The sequence below is a fragment of the Parasteatoda tepidariorum genome, chromosome 2, assembly GCF_982258835.1.
Source record: "Parasteatoda tepidariorum strain Cologne lab strain chromosome 2, Ptep-v5.0, whole genome shotgun sequence".
Classification (NCBI taxonomy): Eukaryota; Metazoa; Arthropoda; class Arachnida; order Araneae; family Theridiidae; genus Parasteatoda; species Parasteatoda tepidariorum.
In genome coordinates this window covers 15,389,532-15,415,674 of record NC_141756.1, presented here as the reverse complement: position 1 = coordinate 15,415,674, position 26,143 = coordinate 15,389,532, and the positions used below count along the sequence as shown (strand labels likewise).

General features: G+C 26.4%; 1 protein-coding gene across 9 annotated transcripts in view; it reads left to right on the top strand.

Moving 5' to 3' along the window:
• The window catches only part of LOC107448880 (endothelial transcription factor GATA-2-like), a 304,855-nt gene that overhangs the window by 174,424 nt on the left and 104,288 nt on the right, over positions 1–26,143 (top strand). Inside the window, exon 1 of one of the 9 annotated variants that reach the window (XM_071187706.2) lies at positions 22,094–22,180. The gene's annotated coding sequence lies outside the window, so the exon portion shown is untranslated. 9 annotated transcript variants of the gene reach the window in all.

Genomic DNA, 26,143 nt, shown 5'->3' with positions numbered 1-26,143 from the left:
AGATAAGATACGTTTTTTTTTCCACTACACTGTGACATTTCGAACGAAGAAAAATTATTTTGTTTCCGATGAATTCGTTTTTTCTTTTCATTTTACAAAAGAGTTGTGTTGCAGTTTTGCTTTGTCATAGAAAATATTGGAGGGAAATAATGTAAATTTTTAAAAATTTCAATTCTTATTCTTTTATGGTCATTGGTTTCTTATTTACAATATCATGGAAGAAATTCATAATTTGAAAAGTATAAGGAAGAACGATAATAAAATTTTCCAAAATAACGATAATAAAGTTTTATAAAAGAATTAAAATTTCAATTTTTATTCTTTTATGGTCAATAGTTTCTTAGTTACAATATCATGAAAGAAATTTATAATTTGAAAAGTATAAAGAAGAACGACAATAAAGTTTTATAAAAGAATAAAAATTTTAATTTTTATTCTTTTATGGTCAATAGTTTCTTAGTTACAATATCATGAAAGAGATTTATAATTTGAAAAGTATAAAGAAGAACGATAATAAAGTTTTATAAAAGAATTAAAATTTCAATTTTTATTCCTTTATGGTCAATAGTTTCTTAGTTACAATATCACGAAAGAAATTTATAATTTGAAAAGTATAAGGAAGAACGATAATAAAGTTTACCAAAAGAACGATAATAAAGTTTTATAAAAGAATAAAAATTTCTATTTTTATTCTTTTATGGTCAATAGTTTCTTAGTTACAATATCATAAAAGAAATTTACAATTTGAAAAGTATAAAGAAGAACGATAATAAAGTTTTATAAAAGAATAAAAATTTCATTTTTTATTCTTTTATGGTCAATAGTTTCTTAGTTACAATATCATAAAAGAAATTTATAATTTGAAAAGTATAAAGAAGAACGATAATAAAGTTTTCGAATAAAACTAGAATAACGTGAAAATGTCACGTGACATATGCAAATGTTTCGGTACCTATGTGAGGAACCTTCTTCAGTGTCATTCTCTAATATGACGCTAAATAACCTAAAGCAACTCGAAAAGAGTACAAAAATCGTCACACGAACAGACATAAGCAAATATTTTGGTTCGTAAGTAAAAAACTTTTGTCAGTGTTATGCTGGATTTAGACACTGAAGAACCTAGAGCAACTTAGAAAAAGAGCAAGAATAACGTCCCCTATATAGACCGAACGTTTCGGTACTTAGGACTGTTCTTCGAAGACTCCCTCGTCATATAAAATTATACTTTTTTAAAAATAATGTGTTATTTCTATAACTGCTGTTAGTTTGCAACTGCTAGTCATGGCTGTTAGGTCAAGTTTAGCCTATCTAAAGCCAGCACTGTCTACGTCTAGTTTGAAAATGGCGCAAAGCGTCAACATGGAGAAAAGCCACAGTTCCGTGAAAATGAAAAGCGTTTGCTGTCTAATTTTTTAATATTAAAAAACTTATTCCAATGCTGCATTTCTCGGGCTCATAGAAACTTGCAAAAACTGAGAATTAGACAGTGGTTTTAATAATTTTTATTCAAGTGGGAAAAATTCGCCAAATTAACGATTTTTTTATTTTTAAAGTCTAATAACTTTTGAAATATTTAAGTTATTTGTCTGTTCTAAAACTCAGATAATTCTTCACGGCAAAATTATATATACAGTTTAAAATAATTGCATTGCTTCAAGTGTAAGGCACTTGCACTATGGCTTTTTTATTTCCCTTCGAGACAGAGCTTCAAAAAAAACAGCGTTAAGTGAACTTTTTTCATTTTCAATCTGTGCTTAAAGACCAAAAGAAAAGTTTCATTATAGCTTCGAAACTTTCGCATGTCTTATCACATTTTTTTAGCCTCACAGCAATATAATTAAACTTTCATTAGCGTAAAAAGGGGTGTTACAACTAATTATAGAAAATCCTCTGGTATTTATTTAAATAAATTCGAGAACCGAAATTATATTCTAAATACACTGCAAAATGAAAATTTTCAATATAAAATGGAGTCTTAGCGTAACATTAAAATGGTATACCATATTAATTATATTTTATTAATATGGCAATTTATTAATATAATTCTTTATGAAATTAACAAGAGTTTTTTTTTTTTTTTTTTTAATATTCCTTCTTTTTAAGTTACTGAAATTTTCAGCACTTTTTTTAGTTTTTTTCTTTTTTTTGTTTTCCTGAGCCCAAACTTTAAGACTTAGAACTGTGAAACTACGAAAATATGAGCAAAATTGCGTAAGCAGTGCGATGGAATAAAACAGATTAGGATTCAATTGTTGTTTCGAGAATTATAATATGTTAAAAACATAAAATAATGAGAGATTATATGTTGACAGATGTAGACTGATGCATTTATTTAAAAAATAGATAAAGGCCATTTTTATTAAGAGCTATTTTATAATATAAGATTAGTGCTAAATATTGTTAATAAATAAAACTAGTTCTTATTTGTTGCTTCTTATGATATCGCACATTCTGTCTTTTTAATTTTTTTTTTCAAGTATAATTTATTATTTTTAAAATCCAGGTAATCGACCATTAGCATATTAGCAAAATAGTTTTGCGTGCAATTATAATAATTATACATTTTATAAACAAATTGATTTTACTAAAAAAATATATCGATTTTTTAATAAGAAGTAATGATGAATGAGAACCAATCACGAGAGTTGGTGAGCGGAGCGAGCAGAGGGTCGTGGTACCACCTATCAATATAAAAAATGTTTTAATACAAAAAATTTTCCATAAGATCTTTCACAACGCTTATATAAACATTATAATAACGTCATATGATAAATGGGATTTACCTTTATTCATTATTGCTTCATTCAAATCTGGAGTTATACTCAATATTAGCAATCTTATGCACTCAGAAATGCTGTTACATAATTACTCGATTGTTTCAAACTATAACAGTGTCATTAATAAAACAATCCAATTATAACAGTGCCATCTAAGATATGCTAATAAAAAGTTTACTAGAGTTTAGTTAGAGCACACAGCCAAACATGGAACATACTTTTATTTAAATAAATATGATAGCGAGCATTCACTAGACTAGCTATACCAATAGACCTTTTTCTGACAGAAAAAAAACTATCTCCCTTACTGATTTTTTTTTTCTTTTGGAAAGGAGGATAATTTAAATATTTCCCTTTATGCGATTATTTTGAAATTGTAAGACATAAAATATATTTTTAAAAGATTTTTAAACACTATGTTTATTTTTTATGGGTTTTTCAAGTTTTTTAAGCCAATCAAAGCTTACGAAGAATAAATCTATAGATTTCCCGGAAACCACAATTAAAATAAAAATAATTTTAAATAATGTGTTTTTATCTTTATCGCACTCTTTATAAAAAAAACGTTTTCTTAGTATCTCAGTTTAGCGTGTTTGTCTGCTTCCCAGAAATAAGTAGAACATATAAAAGGTTACTAACGTCTGGAAATAAAGGGTCGTTAGTATTTTGTACCCATATATTTCTATAACCAATAAGATATGACATGATATTATATGATATGATACGATCTATGATATGATATGATATGATACGATATATGATATGATATGATATGATATGATATGATATGATATGATATGATATGATATGATATGATATGATATGATATGATATGATATGATATGATATGATATGATATGGTGCATGTAAACATTTTATAAATAATTGAGCAAACGATTTATTTTATGTAACAGAAATGTTGTTTAGTTTAATTTGTGTTTTAGTAATGCCATTAAGTAAATAAATAAAGATACAAATTTGATCGTTTTTGAAAACTTTATTTGTGTGTATTTACCGTAATAGTCTTCTTGTAATCCGAGGTTTTAACTGTTGTGCTTTAATCTCGTAAAACATCAACATGAAAACTGAAACATAAATATTCACGATAGGATAGTGAGTATGGTCAAAATACCTCAAAAGAGATAAGAAAGCATCAGTACCCGTAAATTCCTCAAAAGCTCTTAAAAGGTAATAAAAACTCTACAAGTGAAGAGAAGCTATCTTTACAGGTATGCAGTATTTACTAAGAGTAAGAAAAAAAAGGTAAACAAATAAAACAAAAATTCTTCTTCTCAGCAAGGTAGGCAACTAAATGGCGAGAACAATAACATCATAAACTCAGAAGAGGGGATGTCCTGACCCGCACCTTGTCGCCAGTGTCAACAACAGTTCTTTCTTGATAGAGAAGGCAGTTCTTTAAGACTAGGACCCACCAACAAACAAAGACAGTAGGGGTCGGCGCCTAGACACTCAACCCCCATCAAATTTCGTCCTTAATTGGGGATTTCACTACCCCCCCCCCACTCATCTTTCCGAAATGTCAGCTTTTGTCAACGATATTTTCCATCTTAGTCTAAAAGTGTCCAAACGTCGTAGTTTTCAAGGAACACTCTTGTTGTGCTTTGTAAAGAAGTCGTGTTGTTTATGTTATGGTTCAAAATTATTTATTTTTGTTGTTATTTTGATTCTTTCGATAAAGTTAGCAAGTTTTCATTTTTTTTCCCCATTTATTTTTCAAAGATTAAAGCGATTAAAAATATTGCGTTAATAGAAATGTGTATGTAGAAACTAAAACTGCACTCAGAATTTATATACAACAACTGATTTAGTCACGCAATTTTTGCAGATTATTAAGCAGATTATTTTGCAGAATTATTAAGAATATGATTATTAAACTATTAAAAATGCTCTTTCTAAGTGTAGAAAATAAATTTTTACAATTTCTTCACAAAATCGAAGTCTATTTATTGTTTTTTCTATTTATTATTCTATTTTTATCTATTAGTTTATTTATTATTTATTAATTACTTTTCCTGAACATAAAATGTGATATTGTAGTTTTATACAAATAAAAAATATTATTGTTTACTGGAAAGGACTGCCAAAATGACGAAACTGAAAATGTATTTATAGTTTATATACAAAAACGAAAAACTTATTGATATTTTCTTTGGATATTGAATGCAATATAATATTATAGTTTTTCTTAAGTTTTCTATTAGATTATTTATTAGTTGGCTAATAATTATGATTATTAGCCAATTAATAAATAATCTAATTAAAATTATTATTGAGCACATTTGTAACAACTTTTGTAAAAATTTCAATGTGAATCATGAAGCATTATTATTGTTCAATTTCAATGGAAACATGGTTCAAATTATCATCAAATTGAGGTTTGCTGCAAATTTGTGCGATATTTGACTTAAAAATACCAATATTATCGCAACTGCATTTTTATACCTTCTTGATTACTTTATCCATTAGTTAAATCACATTTGTTCAATTCATGTGATGTTTTGCTTTTTAACAGTCAGTTCTTTTTAAAAACTAAATTCACGTTTTTACGATTTACAACTGTTTGATATTAAACTTATGAAAGCTTGATTCACTTAAAACAACATGCATGTAAAAACGCATAAAGATGTGAAATTATTATATATAACTCACATGTCTTAAGTAGTTCTCTCACCCATAATTTCAACAAAATACTTGAAAATACAATCATTAGATCAAAAGTTATTCAGAGATATTAGTTTTCCATTTTGCCATCTGCATTTATAACTCTTTAATTTACTGTGATCTTAACTAATTGTAAAAGAAATATTTTTATTGTAAGTTTTGTAATTTGCCTCTGAAAAGAAATATAAAGAGTTTTGAGCTTTTATTTTTAATTTGTAACAGTTATCAAGTTCACAGGTATGAAGCCTTCATTGTCATTCTGATATAGATATAATAATGAATCAGATTGATATACATATAATAAAAAATGATGATGCAGCAATTTTAAAAATAACGAACTGTTTACCTATTTCATTAAATAAAATAGTTTTTTACGTGTTTAAAATCTTAAATGGCGTAAAATATTGGATGATGAAGCGATAAATAAATAATTCTTTTTGCCATTGTAATGACAGTTCGTAATACTTAAAACATTAAACTAGTTTTTTTTTCGAAATATTAATGAAAGTGACTACCATTTTTTTAAGAATAAGTTTAGTCATTCTCAAAACCGTGACATTCTTTCTTTCATAAATAAATGTGTCAATGTTAGCCAAATGTTGTCAATTCCCTAAAAATTAAAAAAATTTGAAATTCAATTGAAAATTTTCTTCATGAAAAGATTTAGCTCGAAAAAAAATTAATTCAACAACAAAATTTAAGTTCAGAGACTAATATACACCCTTGTGCAAATTAATTGAATCAAACTCCATAAATTCAGAAAACTAAGAGAAAATGCTATTTTATTTAAATTTATACAAACTCAAAAATTTTTAGTACATAATATGATCTCCACGACACTTTATTAACATTTGGACACGATTCGGCATGGATTCCACTAATTTTTTTACAGTTATTTAAAATATTTGTGTCCTTGTACCACACATGAATTAACGCCGTTATTAGCTTCTCCATAGTTGTACAGTCCATATTTAGTAGGCGATTCTTGCATATGGCCCAGAGATTCTCAATTGGGTTGATATCCGGAGAGTTCCCTGGCCATTCCAATGTCTCAATTTGATTCTCAGACATGAATTTCTTGACAATTTTGGACGTATGGCAAGGAGCTAAATCCTGTTGAAAAATCCCTGTTCCATCAGGGTATCGTTTCTTCCACTCTGGAACAACTTTTTTACCCAGAATAGTAATGTACTGCTCAGAACGCATCACACCGTCAATAGGCTGCAAAGGTCCAACCCCATTGTAACCGAAACAACCCCAAAACATCTTCTTTATAAAACACGAAAAAAAAAGTTTGTTTCAATTAATTTGCACAAGGGTGTAATCAATTTTGGAAAACAACTATATATATATTTTTTAGTAATCTGTTTGTAATTACAATAATAATGGGTTTTCTTGTCTGAATGAAAAAACAACATTCCTATTTGTTTCTGATTTGCGTTGACTAGATTTTTTGGCTACAATCTGATCCAGTAAAAAAAAAAAATCTTTTCACTTCATTTGATTTTTTTCGCATTGTTTACATTGCAATATTTGCATTGTTTACATTGTAATGTATTCACTGTTCTCATCAATCTGTTCACCTGTTTTAAGAGGGACGTTTCATTTGATGTTTAACGCTGCTTTGGAACACTTAATTTTTCATAAACAATATCAATTTTTTTTATTTTAACCTGTCTAAAATACTGATTTTCTTATTTTTTTTTAAAACGCGACAACTAAAACATTGTTTAATTTTTATAAATTTTCAACACATAAATGACTTTCCTTTCTAATGCTTTGGGTTGTTTATTTTTGTTTTAGACAATAAAATTTCCTTGATAAAATTTCCTTGGTCCAATTTGATACTCTTTCGCATTGTTTTATTTTGCCATAACAATATCAATGTGTTGTCCTAATACAATAAGAATGAATGTTTAATTTTTGTTTCGTTTAATACTAGTTTGCCTTGTTAAATTTTGATATCAATAGCATCAAGTTGTTTTTCGTTTTCAATAAAATTAATGTTTCCATTTTTATTATTTTTCGACTGCCTAATTTTGTCATTTTGGATTCAAGATTTAATAGGAAAAATGTATCACGTTTCTTTCATTGGATACTGCATTGGTTAGTTGGATTTCTCTTTAAAAACATGTTGTTGTTTTTTCTGGTCCAATACAGAATACGTTTCTTTCCATTTTGTTTAATGCTGATTCTTGGCAATGTTTAAGTTTACGAACAATAAATGTATTTTCCATTTTAAATGGAACAAATGTTTCAAGTTTTAATTTCTTTTGCTATAATTTTGGATTGTTTCATTTTATTTCCAGCATTATTCGCTTTGTCAGTGGAAAACTGTCTCACTGGATGCTGTTTAGAAAGTTGAAATTTTCTGTTCACAATATCTATGCGCCTTTTTTATATATTCAAAGGAAAATATGTTTACTTAATGTTTTATTAGATACTGCACTGAGAAAAAAAGTGATTAAAACTACTAGAATATGGTAAAATTTACCGAGTTTTTGGCTTAAGGGAACATCGGAAAACTGAGTAATTTTTTCCGATGCGCTTTAGTAATGATTTTGATAAAATTAACAAATAAATGGAGTTTTTTAACATGTAATAAAATTTAGTAATTTTATCGTGAGGCCTTACAGCATGGAAAAAACCCATTTATTCGGTTAAATTTCTCTTGGGGGTTTTCTATTTTCAACTAAATGTTTAGGAACAAGAACTATAATTTTGAAAACCTGATTTCGTGATAAACCTTGTGAACGAAAAAAATTACCTAATGAATGGTTTTAAGTAACGTATATTTTGGTTTTATATGTTTATTCGTTTATGTTTTATGTTACTTATACATTTTTTTTCGTTTTTTAGCAGAAATGTTATTACTATGTAGTACAGTTGTTTTGCCAAATTTTTTTCTCCGTTTTTTTTCAATTGTTTAATTTTTCTATTAAATATTAATGCATTTTCGTTCTTCAATGTTTCATTTCGTTTTTGAATGATGCGGCTTTACATTGTTCAGTTTTGCCATCAATAATTTCAATGCGTTTTCCTAATCCAAATGAAAAGAAGCCGGCTTCATTCCTGTTTTGTTTGATACTGGGCATTGCTTTATTTTGTCATTAGCGATACTTTTACCGAGCATTTAATGCAACTGTCGAAAAGCTCTAGAACTAAATCAATACATCTATTTTTAAATAATAATTTGAAAAATAAAAATCTAAACCTTTGGAGGATCAAGTGAAACGCCGCCTAACGAGCCGGATCGCTTTAACTAATCTCGAAGATGGAATCTCGTCTTGGCACGCGAATAGGAAATCGTGTTTTTTTTTTAAAGAGTGGGTTCGTGTCCCGATATAACTGGAGTTGGTATCACCCGGAGAATGTGTCCAACACTAAATATAGATAGTGCATATTCTCCTACAAATGCTTCGGCAAACAGGCATTTAGGAGTAGCTGATAACCTAATGTTTTTTTCATAGAAGGTTAACCAGGATGTTGAACCTATCTCATGTTGTAAATGCAGATGATGGGCCCAATGCCAGCCTCGGTAATCTCAATTCCTAGCAGCGATAAAGAAAGAAGACCCACCGAATGAAATAGTCCAGTGATGAATTGCACACTTCTCTGATTTCGCTGAAGTTGTCAGAAAAGATAATCCAAAGTGCTTGTTCGTAATGTTTAGAGCATCGTGTTAACACCTTCGAAGCAAATACAAGAAAATGACAGTTTAAACAGTTTGAAATAAGAATTTATTTGAATAGCCGGCAACATTTAGGATTGTGTTTATTAATAATTTTTTCGGGAAATTTCAATTCTTCTGTAGAGAGAGATGTACTTCCAAAATAAGATATAAATAATGTTCAAAAAGAGGATGGGTATACTTAGGGCTAGATAGAATGAGGAAAAACAATGTAAGTAAAGTAAATAAAGCATAAATAAAGGTACAGAAATAGACATACTATAGTTAATGTTCAAAAAGAGGATGGGTATACTTAGGGCTAGGTAGAATGATGAAAAACAATGCAAATAAGGCACAAATAAAAGTACAGAAATAGACATACTGTAGTTAATGTTCAAAAAGAAGATGGGTATACTTAGGGCTAGGTAGAATAAAGAAAAACAATGTAAATAAAGCACAAATAAAGGTATAGAAATAGGCATACTATAGTTTCGGTTCTATAAACAAAAACCTACCTCTATGTCTATCTCTTTGACGCAGATGGAACACCAGTGTTCTTAACATATATTTTTTTCTGGCGCTCTAATTACAAGCTAAAATATATTTTCGTTTTTTTTTTTTTTTTAATTATAAAAAACAGGCTAACAGCTAGTAAAATAATCTGTTAGATTAGCGGATTTATGTTTATACTAAAGTATAAAATTCAAAAAGAGTAGTTTGGAAACAATTTTTTTTCATTCATATTCAAAAATTTATCAATGACTGATTTTGTAAATTAAAGAAATTTTATTAAAGAATAACTATTTCTCTTAGTTCTAAATAACTGTAAATAAATGCAAAATTGAAAAAATATTGTCTGGAAGATTTTAACTTTAACGCAGAAAAAGATATTTAATAAATAAGATGTATTTCATAAATTATTGAAATGCTAAATATAATATTTTTTACTTATTTTGACGTAAATTAATACAAAATAATAGATAAAGTATGAAAAATATGTTTATTAAAAATTCTGATTCAAGGGGTTGCGCCCAAAATAAAATAATCTCTGTTTGCGCTTCATTTGTACTTTATTCACGCTGTTTTGATACATTAAAGATGATGTTGATTTCAAATTTGACGATAGAAAATCGAAAGAACACATAACTGTCACTTAAAAATTTTGATTTTTCTGAGAAATGTCTTATAAATCTTTTTTTACTACTTCAAAAATCATTTGACTTTTCGTTGTTTACTTTTGAATGCATGCACATATTCAACAATAAATAGTAAAAATACAGATCAGAAAGTTAAAAAAATTGGGGGTTTTTTTCTTCACAAATTTTAAAAGAGGCTTTTTTTTTTCTAGGGCAGACCTTCTTTTGAAACTTGAAAGTATAAGTACATAAACTAACCATTCGAACTTTCTAATAAGTAAGTTTTATAAAATAAAAAAAAAGTTTAAAAAATTAAAAGAAAATGTAAAAATTTACGGAAAACAATAAACACGTGGATATCTCTTTCGGGGGGAAGTTTTCACATTATAAACTCGTAATGCAGATTCAAGAAAATGAGTTATTGATATTTCCTCACGCCGCAATTAAATTAACTTATGCGTGTAAGACTCTATTAACCTTATTTTAAAGCAATTCTTTCGTTTATTTTCCTTTGTTTTAATAAAGTAAACTATTCCATCGTGCATTGTTGTTTTTCTAAAAGGTACCTATTAAGTTTTAATAGGTATTAGTTAAGTAAAATTCCCTTTTTAAGTACAATTAAGTAAAATTTAATAGTATTAAGTCAAGTAAAATTCCCTGTTACAAAATTTTTTTTTTTTTTTGGAGCTAAAACAAGAAAAGTTAAGATAAAAATTATAAAATAAAAATTTCATTTTTTTTCTTCCTTGAATTTAAAATTGAATGTTTTCTTCATGTGTCACATTTACATATTTTCTTTTCTTGTATACTTTTTATTTTAACATATCGTAAATGATTTTTTCTCTTTTTGTGTTTTTGGGGATATACACGCATTTACAAGTGGTTTTCAATGTAATTGAAATTGCTCTTAGGAAAATAAGTCTTAAAAAAGGCTTAATTTTCTAATTATATTTAGTTATTAAAATGAATTCATGGGCTGGAAGCAATAAAGTGATAAGTCATAATTTTATAAACTTGACATTTTTTAAATCAAACTGTCCTTTAGTATCATTTCGAAATAATTATCTTACAATATTTCGGAATTTCTACTAGATAACGAAACAATATGCAATTTTTTTTTCTACCTGCATGGAAAAAATAGTAGTTTCGGAATTTCTACTAGATAACAAAACAATATACAAATATTTTTTCCTACCTGCATGGAAAAAGTAGTGTTTTTTCCAAAAACTCTCTTAAGTGCTCTTCTGAAAAACTTGAAAATATGGCTGATCATTATATTGCTTAAAGTACTTCAAATTAAACACATCGGCATAGTCAAACTAATCTATATGTTAAGAAAAAAAAATTTAAGAGAAATCATACTTTCTAATTTAGTTTAAAAAAAATCTGCACAATTTATAAAACTTTAAGGAATGAAAAGCATATAGCACATAACATTCAAACTATTCTGTCTGTATATCTGTTTTAGAATATTTTCTGGCAGAAATTATTTTCTTGCAATAATAAGGATTTACATTTTATCAAATTGCTTAATACCAAGCAATTCAGTAAAATTCATGCAACATAAAAGGAAAAATTGTGTGAAATTTAAAAGCTTGTTTGAAAATTTTGATGTAAAAAGCATGGCATTTATATTTTAATGCATCCATGATGCAAATATGAATGCAATCATTGTCTATTTCTCAACATACTTATGATATGAAAAATATGAATGTACACATTAGTTATATTTAAACCTTGGCCAAAGGATACCTGAGAAGGCCTTTTCATTTCCCTTCTAACCTTCAGTAAGAGTTCGGCCCGAAATATAGAGCACCTCCAAAACCCGTTCCACTGTCTCCCCTACATTTTTGGTGGGGGTACGTGTACTTCCTGGGGTACTTCCAAGATTTAAGCATACACATTTAAAAATATATGCTTAAGTTATCTTAAATTTTAATATAGTTAAATAAAAAAAAGCGAAATTTAGCATTTTTTATGTTTTAACATTAAAGGTCTATAGCTTCAATAATAGAGCATAAGCTAATAATTTGAAGCAAAATTAACACTTCATTTTAAGTAACTAAATACAAAATTGGATAAGTTGATCCCAAGTAACCGAGATATTACTTGTCGGGTTTTTTTTTCCTTTTAAGTAAAAATTATCATAAAATTTTGTTCATGAAATAAAAAGGCAATAAAAAATTAGCAAAGATTCGAATAAATGGCTCTTATAATCGATGAAAAATAAAAGAAACAACAAATTTAAAAAAATAAAACCTGTTGATATTAAAAAAAAAAAAAAATTCTGCCTGAAAATAATATAGGAATCTATTCATCATTTCTTAATAAATGACAGGCGGTAAATGCGGCATTTTACAAAAAGTCAAAATAGTTATAAACAAAACAAAAGAAAAATCGTTAAAAAATAAACGTTGAAGCCAACAGAACTTCGTTGTAACAAGCAAGAACGTAAATTAAGATGCCAAGCAACGTGCAAAAGATAAAAAAAAGAAAGAAGAAGAAAAGAAAAAAACTTATATTATTTGTCTAACGAATGATAAAAAATAAAAAAAATAAAATACAATTTTTGAGATAGGATTCTGGCTCAGACATTTTTGAAGTCACGTATTTTTAATTTTTTATCTGAGCGGTTCGTAAAAAAGATTAGCGATTCATCTGTCGGCTGGACGGACTAACCAACCCGAGAAAAAAAGGCCGGACCAAAAATGCATGCCACTGCCTCCAGTAAGAAATAACAAAAATAAAGCATCCCACGGATTTTAAAATAAATAAAATAAATGGAACGCGTATAAAAAGATTTAAGACATCATCTCCCTCCTTGAAAGCTAGCTTCACAGCCGAGCTTTCATAAATCAAAACGGTTGATGGGGCCCTTCATTCTTTTTTTTTCCTTCTAGATGCAGGGCAGCAAAATTTCTAGAAGTGAGCCCCGCCCCCGACATGTCGCAGATGGGGACGCTAGATAAAGAAAGAACAGAAGAGAAAAACTACGAAAATGACGTCATTGGTATGTGGCCAATCGTAATGGTGAAAAGCGACAAACATTCCGCTACTTGCTCTTATCATGCACCAATGCCTGTCGAGAAAAACACGAATTAATTTGAATGTTTGTGAATTTTAGTGATTGAGATAAGTTAATATAGTATTTATTCGTAAAATAATATACACTTTAGCATAAAAAAGCGCTAAGATACCAAACTGGACTTGCAAAAAATAAGAAAGAAAGAAACACGAAGATTTATTTAAATTTTATCATTTATGGATCTCAAGATGAAAAAGGCGAATGTGTTCGATTTCAAGATATGGAATTCTTCATTTCAGTTTGTTTAGAAAAAAACCGTTGACCCACCTTCACTATTTAATGTTGCAGAACAATAATCTTTATTTAACTCTTTAAAAGAAAAAAAAATGGAAAATGTTTTTTTATTTAAGTTTTACTTAAGATTATATTCTAACAATTATTAAAATTATATCATTTTTCCTTTAAAATTATATGTCTAGTGAGCTAGTTAGTCATAGGAAGGTCTTATCATATGTGAAACAAAAAAAATCACTTTTCTATTTATTTAATTGCAATTATGAAGGATATTTTACTTCAAAACATTTTAATTCTCTAATGGCTAGGAACTTGTAATCTACTGTAACGAACATCGTGAAAATCAACGAAAAATTCTCAATTTTTGGCTGATTTTTAATCAGTTCAGACCGTTTAATGGAATAGAAACTTTTCAAACATATAAAAATTAGACCAGGAATGCTTTTTGTATTTTCAAAGAATTTCTTTGACGTATGATGATGGAACTTTTAAGACACAACACCCTTAATTTATGCCTAACGAAAGAAAGTAATATCATTTTTATTTTATTATAACATTGCGACGATAAAAATTTGCTTGAAAACTTCATAGTTATAGAATAAAATTAATATTATCCTTATAACAGAATATGAAGATTATTATAACAGATATGAAGATCTAAAACAGAATTAAATAAAAATATTTTATCGAATAAACGTAAACCAGCAAACTAAAACTTCTTTTTTCTTAAATGTTCTTAAATTATTTATTGAATTTATCTAATGTAACTTTTAATGACATAAGAAAAATAATTATTTAAAGAGCTATAAGAGTATTTATATTAACTCAATTTTATGTAATCGGCAATGTATGAAAGGATAGCATTAGATAGAATGCCTTAAAGGCAAGGAATGAAATTTAAGGAATATTACATGCTTTACCTAGGCATTGATAAGGTTATTATATAAAAGATGTTCATTTCTCCGTCACACGAAAATAATTCTGAAAAACAATAAAATATTATATGAAGTGAAATTGGAAATATAACATGTATATTTCTTATGAATAAAACCTCGGCATTTTATAGAACGCCTCATGTATTTCATATTTTGTCAGTTTGTGATAAAGTATTCTATAGAATACTCATCCAACAGGGGACATTTTTAATCATTTCATGCTTTGCCAGCCAGTTTTTGGCTCTCTATAAAATGCCTAGATATTCTATAAAGTGTCGGATTTCAATTTTTGTAATTAATATCTATAATAACATTTAGGATTTTAAGTTGAATAACAAAGGTTCATAAATAAGTTATAAAGAATATCAACATATTTTTTCCGGGAAAACAGTTTTTATAATGAATATAACTAATGATATCAACTTTAAAAAAAAAAAAAAAACGGTTAAATAAAGTTTTCGTTACAGAAACCAATTTTTTTATATATATTGTTTATAATACAATGAACAATAAAAAATAGGTCACTAAAAAGTAATTAGTGATCATTGTTAATTGTTTTCTTAGTGCATTTAATAAGTTTGGATCTTCATTAAAATCACTTTCTCAAAAGAAGTAATGAAATTTAAATACAAACGATTTAATGACAATAACTTTCTAGACAATAAAACTGTGCACAAACAGTTATTTTACAGTTACTTATGATTTATTTAACGTATATAAATATGTTTTTTATTATTTATTTTCCTTTATATATGACTTCACGGTACGATGATTAAGTATAGAGAAAAAATAAATAACCCTTACGGAGGAAGTACCTCATCTTCATCACATCCGACAATTTAAAAATAGAACATTCTAATGATTCAAAAGAACTTTTTGCTCTTTATTTTTAGGGGGTCTGGGGGCACAAGTCTTGCGTGAATTACGTGGACTGTATCACTAAATACTAGGCCGAGAAGGTTATAAAAAACTCGATATTCTCATCAACTCTTGTTTTAGATTCAGCAGCACTTGCTTACTAAACAATAGCTGCCTCTAGAAAAATGGCCACCGATGCTTGATTTATCACGATTAGAATGTTCTATAGGAAGAAGAAAATGGTGCAAATCGAACCCTTGTAATGCTTATAGCTTAAGTTGGTTATTAATGCATTAAGTTTTCAAATTGTGACAGGCATCGGTCTGAAAATCACAACAGCGGAAACAATACGCTAATTCTTCCAACAATAACAAGATATTCAATAGCTAATAAGGTGACTTATATTTATTTTGATTTAAAGGGATTTAATAATTAGACCTATAAATCTGGATAATCTTATCGGGTTCGCAAATTCTTACACAAATATTTTAATGAAACATTTAAAATTAAGGAAACATAAATATCTTAATTCATTTTTATATGATAAAAATGCTGAAAATAGCTCCCGAATACAGTTAAACCTTTAGACTAGTGTCATAGAGTAAATTTTTAGATAAAAGTGTATTGATGTTCTTACTTTATTCGAAAATAATGCTTTAAAGAACACAAATTTTTAAAATGCTTTATTCAAAATGACGGATTTATTATTATCTAAATTATTGAAAGTGAAATACTAATGATTTGATTGAGTGATTGATGATTCATGATATGCTCATATTCAAATTCAATCAATGTTTTACGAAACTGTATATTTAGTGGATTCTTAAGTTTACTTCAAAATTTCTCAATAAATTTTTTTGTGTTTACTGAATTTAAATCAGTTCAATGAAAATGTTTCCGGATACGACTATACTACGCCAAACTGAAGAAAATATAATCACAATAGACTTTGTTGAAGATGATATAATTAAAGGGTGCTAGAAACTATGGACAGCGACAAAAAAAAATGAAGAAAAAAACCTATAACAAAAGGGACAAATTTCGTACGATTGTTCGGGGGTACGGAGAAGAAATTCTGGTAAAATTACCGTACTGAATGTTAACAACATTTCTGGCAGAAAAACAAAATATGAAGAAAATATGAAGAAAAATAAAAAAAAATTTAAAAAAACAACAACATAATTTTGGTAATTAAAACAAAATATATGGTATTTAAACTATACGGTACTTAATATTTTTTCCGTTAATATGGTAACGGTTTATCGAAAATTATAGTTTGTATTACCACACATTTACTAACAAGCACGAAACTGAAAAGTAAATTTCACCGAATAAATGGTTTTTATGCATACTAATATATCATGATAAAATTACCTCATTTTAAACCTTTATCAAATTTCTTCACATATTATAAAACCGTATCTTACTGTTATTTTTACTAAAATCATTTCCAACGCTCTTGGATAAAAATCGCCATGTTTTTTGGTGTTCCATTAGAGCCGGAAAAGAGATAAAATTTACCTTATTTTGGTAGTTTTGACCATACTTTTTTTTCTAAGTGTAATATCTATGAATGGCACAAAAAATGGAATGAAAAAAAATGGAAACAGTAAAGAAGAAATTCCACTAGATTGCTTGGGGAACTTTATATTCATCTGAAAAATGTAAATCCGTTGCTATGCAGTTCATTGTAATACTCCTATTATTAAAATTGAAATAACATTTTGGGGAAAAGTATTCTTAGAAAAAATATTTCTCAGTGAAAATTACAAATTATGTAAATTTGCCCAACCATATTTTATCTTAGCTTAATTCTCTTTAATCCAACAAATATAATTATTGCTATAGGAAAAGTTAATAAACTTAGACAAAAGTAATTTAAAAAGGATACATTTTTACATTATAAGTTTACAAAATCTATGAATAAAACGTTTTTTTTTTTAAATTATCTAAATTCTATTTTAGTTCTAATTTTATTATTTTGAAATTATAAATAAATAATAAGAGCTTAGCATGACCTTTTGTAGTCTTACGGAGCTTTTCTACTTCTATTTCGAAATTCTATGATTTCTCTTAATACTTTTAAAGTTTGATATTCTTAATTCTTTTGCCTATTCTATTCAATTGGATTAATATTTATTTTTAAAAAATGTAGAAGAGAGGGGTGAGGGCTAGTGTGGACGAATGGAATAATTTCCCTAACTATCGGTTGAAAATTCTTTAAAAAATTAGTAGATTTATAAACTTTTTTTAACATTTTTGTGAGCAGGGAGGGGGTGACGATATTCCGGATTGCTGAGTTGTAATTACTAAAAAAGGTTTTTAAAATGGAAAAGTACATTCTTATTACTCTTTAGTCTATTTTTGTTCGATGTCTTAAAAAGTATGATATATTCTGCTAATCATGAGTATGCCAGTTTCACAATTTAATAGTCATTTTTAGTTTAAATTAAGAAATGCTATCATGACAGATCCATATTATTATTATTAGAGTAATTACTGACTAAATTAGATTGATTTTGTAAAATTATTTATTAGATTTTAAATTGGTATTCAACCATTGGGATTTCATAGTTTGAAAATAGATTTTTTCACATTTTAAGGAAAAGTAAATTTCTCATTCAAAATTTTGAATACTTATATAATTTTATTACTTTTTAATGACAGTTGTAAGATTTTTCTTTCCAAAATTCTTATTTGGTTTGTTCACATAATTAACTTCCCTTTGTTTTCAGTTGACATTTAATATTGATATGTCAAACTACTTCATTAAAATAAAATATAAATTCCCCTTATATCAAATTTTCCATTACGTAAATATCGAAATTATATTTCTGATAAGGTAATTTGCTTGAAAACAGATTATTAAATAGTTAGAATGTAATTAAATAAGTATTTTTAAACTAAAGCTTAAATGCTTGACAATATAAAAATCTCATGTACTTCAAATTGAAGCAAATTAATAATTTTCTTTGAAGTTGATTGCATTGAAGCGAAGGACGTTTTTATATTATCAAGTATATATTTCCTCTTTATTTTCTTCTGATTATTCCTTCAATTTAAAGCCCACATGGTCTACATGAATTAAACGGATAATTCTTAGTTTTAAATTATTTAAAATTAATTACGTTTTGCATTTTATTTGATTTTTTTATAAGTAACTATATATTTAATATTTGCCCGTAGTAACTCTATGAGATTTGGCTAATGTGGATAAAAGCAACTTAAACAAAAATATTATAAAAACATACATATAGAACTAGAAAACATTTATAAACAATAACAATTTTAAAATTTTATGGAAATATTTTGAAAAAAACTTCAAAGTAAAATAAGAAGCAAAAAATCTTATACGATTTTCGTTTTCGGAAAATACTTTAATTATACCCTTACATATGGTCATTGGAACGAAATTTTAAATATATTAATATTTTTATTAAATTTGATGCATTTTCCCCTTAAATGGCTGTGAATGTTTTATTTCTCGAAATGTTTATTCCCGTTCTCAAAAATAACAAAACCAACAACGGAACAAATTTGATTTGAGTAAAGGAAATTCTTATAATCACGACGCCTGTCAGAGTTACGAGATAATTGTAACTCTGACAATTATCCTTTCTTATCCTTTCTCTCTTAATCTTGTTTTTTTTCCTAAAAAGTGAAGTTATCTAGTCTTGAGGGTTTCATTTCCAAAGGCACCTGATTTAAATAATTAATCCGATTCAATAGTTCCAACTGAAAGTGACAACTTAGATAAAAACGTTGCAATAAACAATGATATCGACACACCTCTTTGGTTGCAAATGTATGAGGGCAGCATTCCATGAGGGAGATTGGTTAAAGACTTTTAAGCAATTATACATAGATTTAAATTGTGCAACAATAACAAAGAGTTTAGTTTTTACTTTTCCTCCCATTTGCATAGATTTATCTTTATTGAATTTCTTCATGTTTATTAGTGTGCATGAAGAAAGTATTGAACTTAGTGGGAATTTAGGTAAACACATGGTTGTTTTTTAGCTGGAAGGCAAGTTTTTCCTTGTTAAACTTTTCATATGTTGATGCATGAATAGACTTAATGTTTTTGCAGTATATAAAATCCCTGTAGCTATATTCTGATATTCTAGAGCTCTGAAGCAGGTTTGCTTTATTTTAAGCCAATGTAATTTTACCATGGTTTAAATCACACAAAAAAAGTTTTAAAAAACAAAGAACGATTTTTCAAATTGATGACAAGATTATTTAATTTTTCATTACTTGTATAAATACTTTTAGTTTAAGTATAGTGAAGTGAAAAAAATATTTATAGCTCTAAAAATGTTTTCAATAAAATACCTCGCCAACAAAATCAGATAGTTCTTAATATTAGTTCAATATTGTAATTATTGAATGAATAAAGATCAAATAAATATGACAATTTATAGATAGTTTTCTAAAAGACCATAATGGCATACTAAAAATGATTTAAGATGCAACGCAAATTTCAAAAACATCCACGTGGTATTTTAAGTAATTTAAATAACACCATATAATTATGAATAAAAAACTATTATTTTGAATTCATATTAAATTAATTACTCTAAAATATTCTGCAATTTTCCGAAAAGTCTTTACAATATTTTAAAATAATACTTTACAATAATACTTTACAACAATTTCTTTTTATTTATCTTTATTATATAAGTTAATATTTTTAACCAAAGTATTTAACACTAATAATAAAATGCTCAATAATTTTCTTAAAAATATTGTAAGGAATCGAAATTATACTCAAAAGTTGTGCAAGGAACTGACTACAGTATTGGCTTGTTTAAATTGGAACTTTAAATTCAATTTATGTAAAATTTAACGACATATTTTTGATGCAATTTTTGTGTATTTGATTACAAGCATGAAAAAAAAATTATGTGTTAAAAATGATTATTTTAACCATCTTTATTTTGACAGGATTCATATTAACATAAAAATTGCATCCTGTATTAGATTATTTGCTACAATTCGTAATTTTCAAATTAAATTATGCTTATGTTCGAATTTACTAGGGTATTTAAATTTTTCTGCACTATTTTATGAGCATTAACCTTAAAAAAAATTTACGTTTAATTATATCAATTTTCATTTAAATAATTCACAGTAATTATGGGGTAGATTAAGTTATAAAGGAAAGTGTCATAACTATCTTTTACCCCCAATAATTTTAAAAATAAAATTTTACTAATATTAAGTTATTCTTAAATCTTATAGTCGATTAAGGGTAGGTTGAATTTCTCTCCTTGATATCAGAATTAATCAAACCTCAAATCCCAAATTATGTGTTTACAGAATATTTAAACGATCCCTCATTTTTAAATTTTTTTAATGAACAGTATTCAGCAAAAATGTTCATTTATGTACATTAAAAATGCAAACACATTAATATACCAATTGCATTACGCTAACTAAAAAGGTTATAATCTCATTACAATTTCAATCCAGCAATTTAAGATAGAGTTAAACACTATATACGAATTTCAGAATTATTTTCTTTATTTTAAGAGAGGGAAGCTGGAGTTTATCGCACAACGTTAGCCCATTGTAGGAAATCGTTAGTCTACGTTAGCCTGCCAAAATAAGTTAGCAATAACAACACATACTTTCAACAGGTCAACTAACAATTGACCACTGCCTAACGTGGGCGTACTATTTATTACAATGGGCCAACGTTTCATAGCATAATTCGATCTAAGGACGCTAGTTTTTATTATTATTATTATTATTGTTTATTTTTATATATTTTAGTGAGCTGACAAAAAGTTCGAACTTTTAGTTGCTAACTCAACACACTTTCGTTATTCTCTTTTTTTAATTTCTCACTATGAATTTTCAGTTTTTGAAAAACAAGCATATTTTTTTTCAAAATATATAGTTTTGCACAAAAAAGTAACTTTAGACGTTTTAGAGAGAAAGAGACGGACTTCGGTAGCACATTTTCAATTCCCTTTTAATGGTAGTTTTTGAGAGATTAAATGTTCTTGAGTTTTATGAAATTAATTTTTATTCTATATGAAGTTTCATTTTCACGAAACATGCTTTCTATGTTCTACGTTTTATATGAATAATGAAAACTTAGAATCTGAATACTTACTCTTAGCCTTAAATAAAATTTGCCATCAAGCAAAGACATTATAATCTTCTTTATTATAATGCGTTTTTAATAATTACAAATAATTATAAAAAGGTCTATTTTTCATTAAAACTATCATAAAAAACTTTTGAGTAAGTCTCATTTATGTACATGCATGATGATAGAGAACTGTTTCCTGAACGATTGATAGTGAACATTTTTATTGTATGAAAACCGTGATCTGCTACAAAAAAAAAAAAAAAAAAAAAAAAAATGAAGTTAAAATTTTATTGCTAACAAAATAAGACTGAAAACAGCTCTAAAAATGTATAACATGATTTCTCTAAGAGGACATTTCCAATTAAAACATTCAATTACTTTTCCAATTTGGACGTAAAACACAAACGACACGACCGCAACGTGTACCCGTAAAACTCATAAACACGACTTCCATTTTAAAGGTACACAACACAAAAATCTCTTAATAGATTTTTTCCCCGATATTGCCGATGGTATCAGGGATATGACGGAAAATGCCTCGCAAAATCAACAAGGAGATATCTCAACTGCAATTATTAGGTTTCTACTGTCAACCTTAATACAATGTGCGCGTTTCGACCATAAAAATCTTATCATTATGACCTATTGAGACTCAGGCAAGATGGCTGAAATGAAAGAGAAGGACATTTTTCTTGAACAGGTAATTAAGATTTCATTTTAAAATGTTATAAAATCCTTAACATACCATTGTTGGACTTACAACTGCAAATTATGATTGCTTTGCGGTGATAAATCGAATTTATGCTTAGTTGGATTTGTAAGGAATTTATATTTACCTGTCTTAGAATACTTATGTTTGGTATAGAGTATCTTTTAGTAAAATACTTTAAATTTACTTGACGAACGCTGTTTTACTCTAAGAAATGCACTAAATTCACATGTAATAAAGATAAATATATTTATTTTTAGTTTTGATTGTTTTTTTTAAAGATAACAAAAGCTAAAACAGTTTTTTTTAAATTTATTGATGACCTTTATTTTTCAAAAAAAAAAAAAAAAAAAAAGTATTGTATAATAACGAATTAAATTTAAAGTAAAACTGAATGAGGGTCAAAAATAAATTGACAAATTTAGAAGACATAATAAATTCAGAAAAGTGTTTTAAAGAAAAAAACAAACTTATTTTCGGAACATCTTCTTCAAAGTGAGAAAAATATATAAATCACTTTGTGTCTATAATACGGTGAATGTTGTTGCAAAATCTCTAAATATTTGTACAAATAATGAAACGTTAATAATATTAATTTTGCTAGATATTGTTTTTGAATTACAGAAAATACTTATGTTTGCAAATTAACTTTCGAAACATCTTATTCAAGATAAAAAGAAAAATATAAATCACTTCGTATCATACTGTAAATATTGCTTCAAAATCCCTGTATACTTGTATAAATAATGAAACGTTAATTATATTAATTTTGCTAGATACAATTTTTGAATTTAAGTATCAAATTCTAAAATGGAAATAGAAATTAAGTATGAAGTGGAAAGAGAAACAAAAACAAAAAAACAAAAAAGAAAATTGCCTTTTTTCAACATGTAACTATACCTTATAATTTTTTTAAAAAAATTTAATTATTCCAAAGTCCAACATTAACAAAACAATTTGGAATTATTTCCATGCATTATTTATTATAAAGCTTCACGTTAAAGAAAGACTTTTAATTTAAAAATATTGAAGCAAATTGAATTTTTAAAATTTCAAATTACAATTATGAATTATAAAGCTTTCCATTTCAAGGAAAAAATAGTATAAAAATTGATTAATTAAAACCTCGTTTATTTCTATTTTACGAAATTCATATTAACCAAAATGGCAAGAAGGTAACATTGATAAAAGGTACAAAAGCAATTAAATAGACCCAAGTGAAAAATTAAAAATATAAGTAAAGAAATGTCTTAAAAATATTTATTGAAAAAAATCAGTAAAATTAAAGTACAAACGAAAAGTATATTCTTTGTAATCATTTGTGTGCAGTTGTAACATTTTTTTGTTATAATCGAGTTAAATAATTTTTTTGTGTGTTTTCATGAAATGGTGATATTAAAAGATATAAAATAAATTTCTGATGATGATTTTCTTGTACTACATAATTTTGATTTTTAAGAAATTAAATTAAATAAAATTTATTAGAAAATTTATTTTATTTATTCTATAAAATTTATTTGAATATTGTGAAATACAGTTTAGCCTAGTTTTTCAATGAGTTTTAGAAATAAAACTGAACAGAAGGCATAGAAATTTCGCTTTTAATATAGTCTACGTGAAATATGTTCGCATTTGTATATTTTTTTACGAACATTTTTCAAAATTAGAAGATTTCGCTAAATAAAAAGTTTAATATAATGGCTTATACTAAATTGAATTTCTGTAAATTTTAGATCCAGTAAAATGTCATTTTATATAATATTTGGTATTTAGTTTACGAATTTCTTAAAATAAAGTTTTTGCTTGATCATGTTTGCCACTATTTTTAAAGAATAAATAAATCAATAAATAGTTAATAATTTTCCATCTACTTTCTTTTGTGGTAGGAAGTACTTAATAAAAGGAGGCAAGCCTGCAACGAAAACTTAGGACAATCATTAAAAATGTTCTACTCTGTTGTTACTAATTATAGTAGTTTAAATGTAGATTGATTGGGGAATTCTGGTAAATTTCAATAACTAGTGGATTCCGAATCCTGTTCACTAACGCTCCCCGATCCCCAAAGATTGTTATGCAACCTTATACGGTTTGCTTTGCAAATCATGATCGCTTCACAGCATACTAAGTTAAGCACATTTGAAAAGCGCTCTATAGTAAAATAATAAGAATTTAAATCAATTCTTATAATCCTTAAAACTAATTCCTCTTTACGAAATTAAAATTTTTTGTCAATGAAGTATTGAAATTTTAAAAAAAATCACATTGAAATAAATAACATGCAATAAAAGAACTTCTAGAAACAAAAGAATAATTACACTTTTAAAAAACAAATACTCTTAAAGAATTCATAACTTTTTTAGAAACACAATTATAAATTTTAAAATTTTGAGCTATCTCTGTAAGGTTGTCAAATAAAGAAATGGAAACTTTATACGTATATAAGTTGAAAATATGCATTTAATAGCTAACATTCAGTGGGAAAACAGGCATTTTAACTAACGCTATACAATAAATATGCTTGAATTTTTGCGTTACGTTAGTAAATTATGCATAAATATGCAGGCGTTATAAATTTATGCGTGCAGACTTAAAATTGAAGCATACTCATATCCATAGCATTTAAGCATTGTGAAAGCCAAAATACCTAGTTTCTGATATTTATTTATTTATTTGAAACAAGCTAAAATTCGAAAAGACGGTTGATTTAAATTCTTGAAATAAACGCAAAACATTTTTAATAATGCATCATACATAAAAAGATTATCACTCTATCATAAAAAAATGTATCATAAATGTTTATATCACTGTGCATAAATGCCATTAAAATTTATCAAAAATGTAATAATAAGTTAATATTATGGCATTAGGAGTTATTCAGAAAATAAAGAAGCAATTACTCGTATAAGCTATGAAAAAAGTACTTTAAGCGATGAATAAGATGAATACGCAGAGATTGAAACTATACGAATAATAATAACAATAACAATAATAATAATAACAATAAAAATAACAATAATATAATAACAATAACAATAATATAATAACAATAATAATAATAACAATAATAATAATAATAATAATAATAATAATAATAACAATAATAATAAAAAATATGCTAGCAGTATAATATCATTGGAATGATTCCATTAAAGTAAGCTTCATGCAATGAATTATATAATTAATACAATATGCATAAGGAATTGAATATTGATTTACATATAAACAAAATTTTAAATTATGATTACATTATTATTCATTTCGTTCATCTGAACAAAATTAAATAAAAAAATATCCATTCTCAGATTTTTTTCTAAGACTACATTTTGTTCCAATAAATTACAACTAAAAATAGAAAAGTATAGTTCAAAAACATTTCTAACAAAATTTTAATTATTGCAAGTTTAAAGTTAATTATTAAAATCATTTTTTCAAAAAATAAGTTACTTACAAAATATATGAAGAAATTCGAAAAAACACTATAAGCAAGATTCAAATGCTGATTTTTTCACGAAAATAAAGTTAGCAATATCATTGCATTATTATGACTATTTTTTTTATACATAAAAACAAAATTTCATACGTAAAGGATCAATGTTCTGCAATGCTGTAAAAATACGTTATATTTTTATAACGCAAGTTAAAAAACAAAAGTCAAATAAATTAAGAGAAAAGAAAATGTTTTTAAAAAAAACATGTGGACAAAATAAATTAGTAAATAGAAATAACTAAAAGCAAAACTTATTAATAAAATGCGACTTAAGATGATATTAAAAATCTGAAAGATTTTATAATTATAACATTGATTGAATTGTTACAAAATATACTTTACCTTCTTTACTCCATCCACAAATAATCCTTTTTTTTAAGCACTAATCACAAATTGCCACATTTCCAATTAGACTTTTATAAATGAATCAACTTTCTAAAGTAAGAACTAATTAACTGTAAGATCAT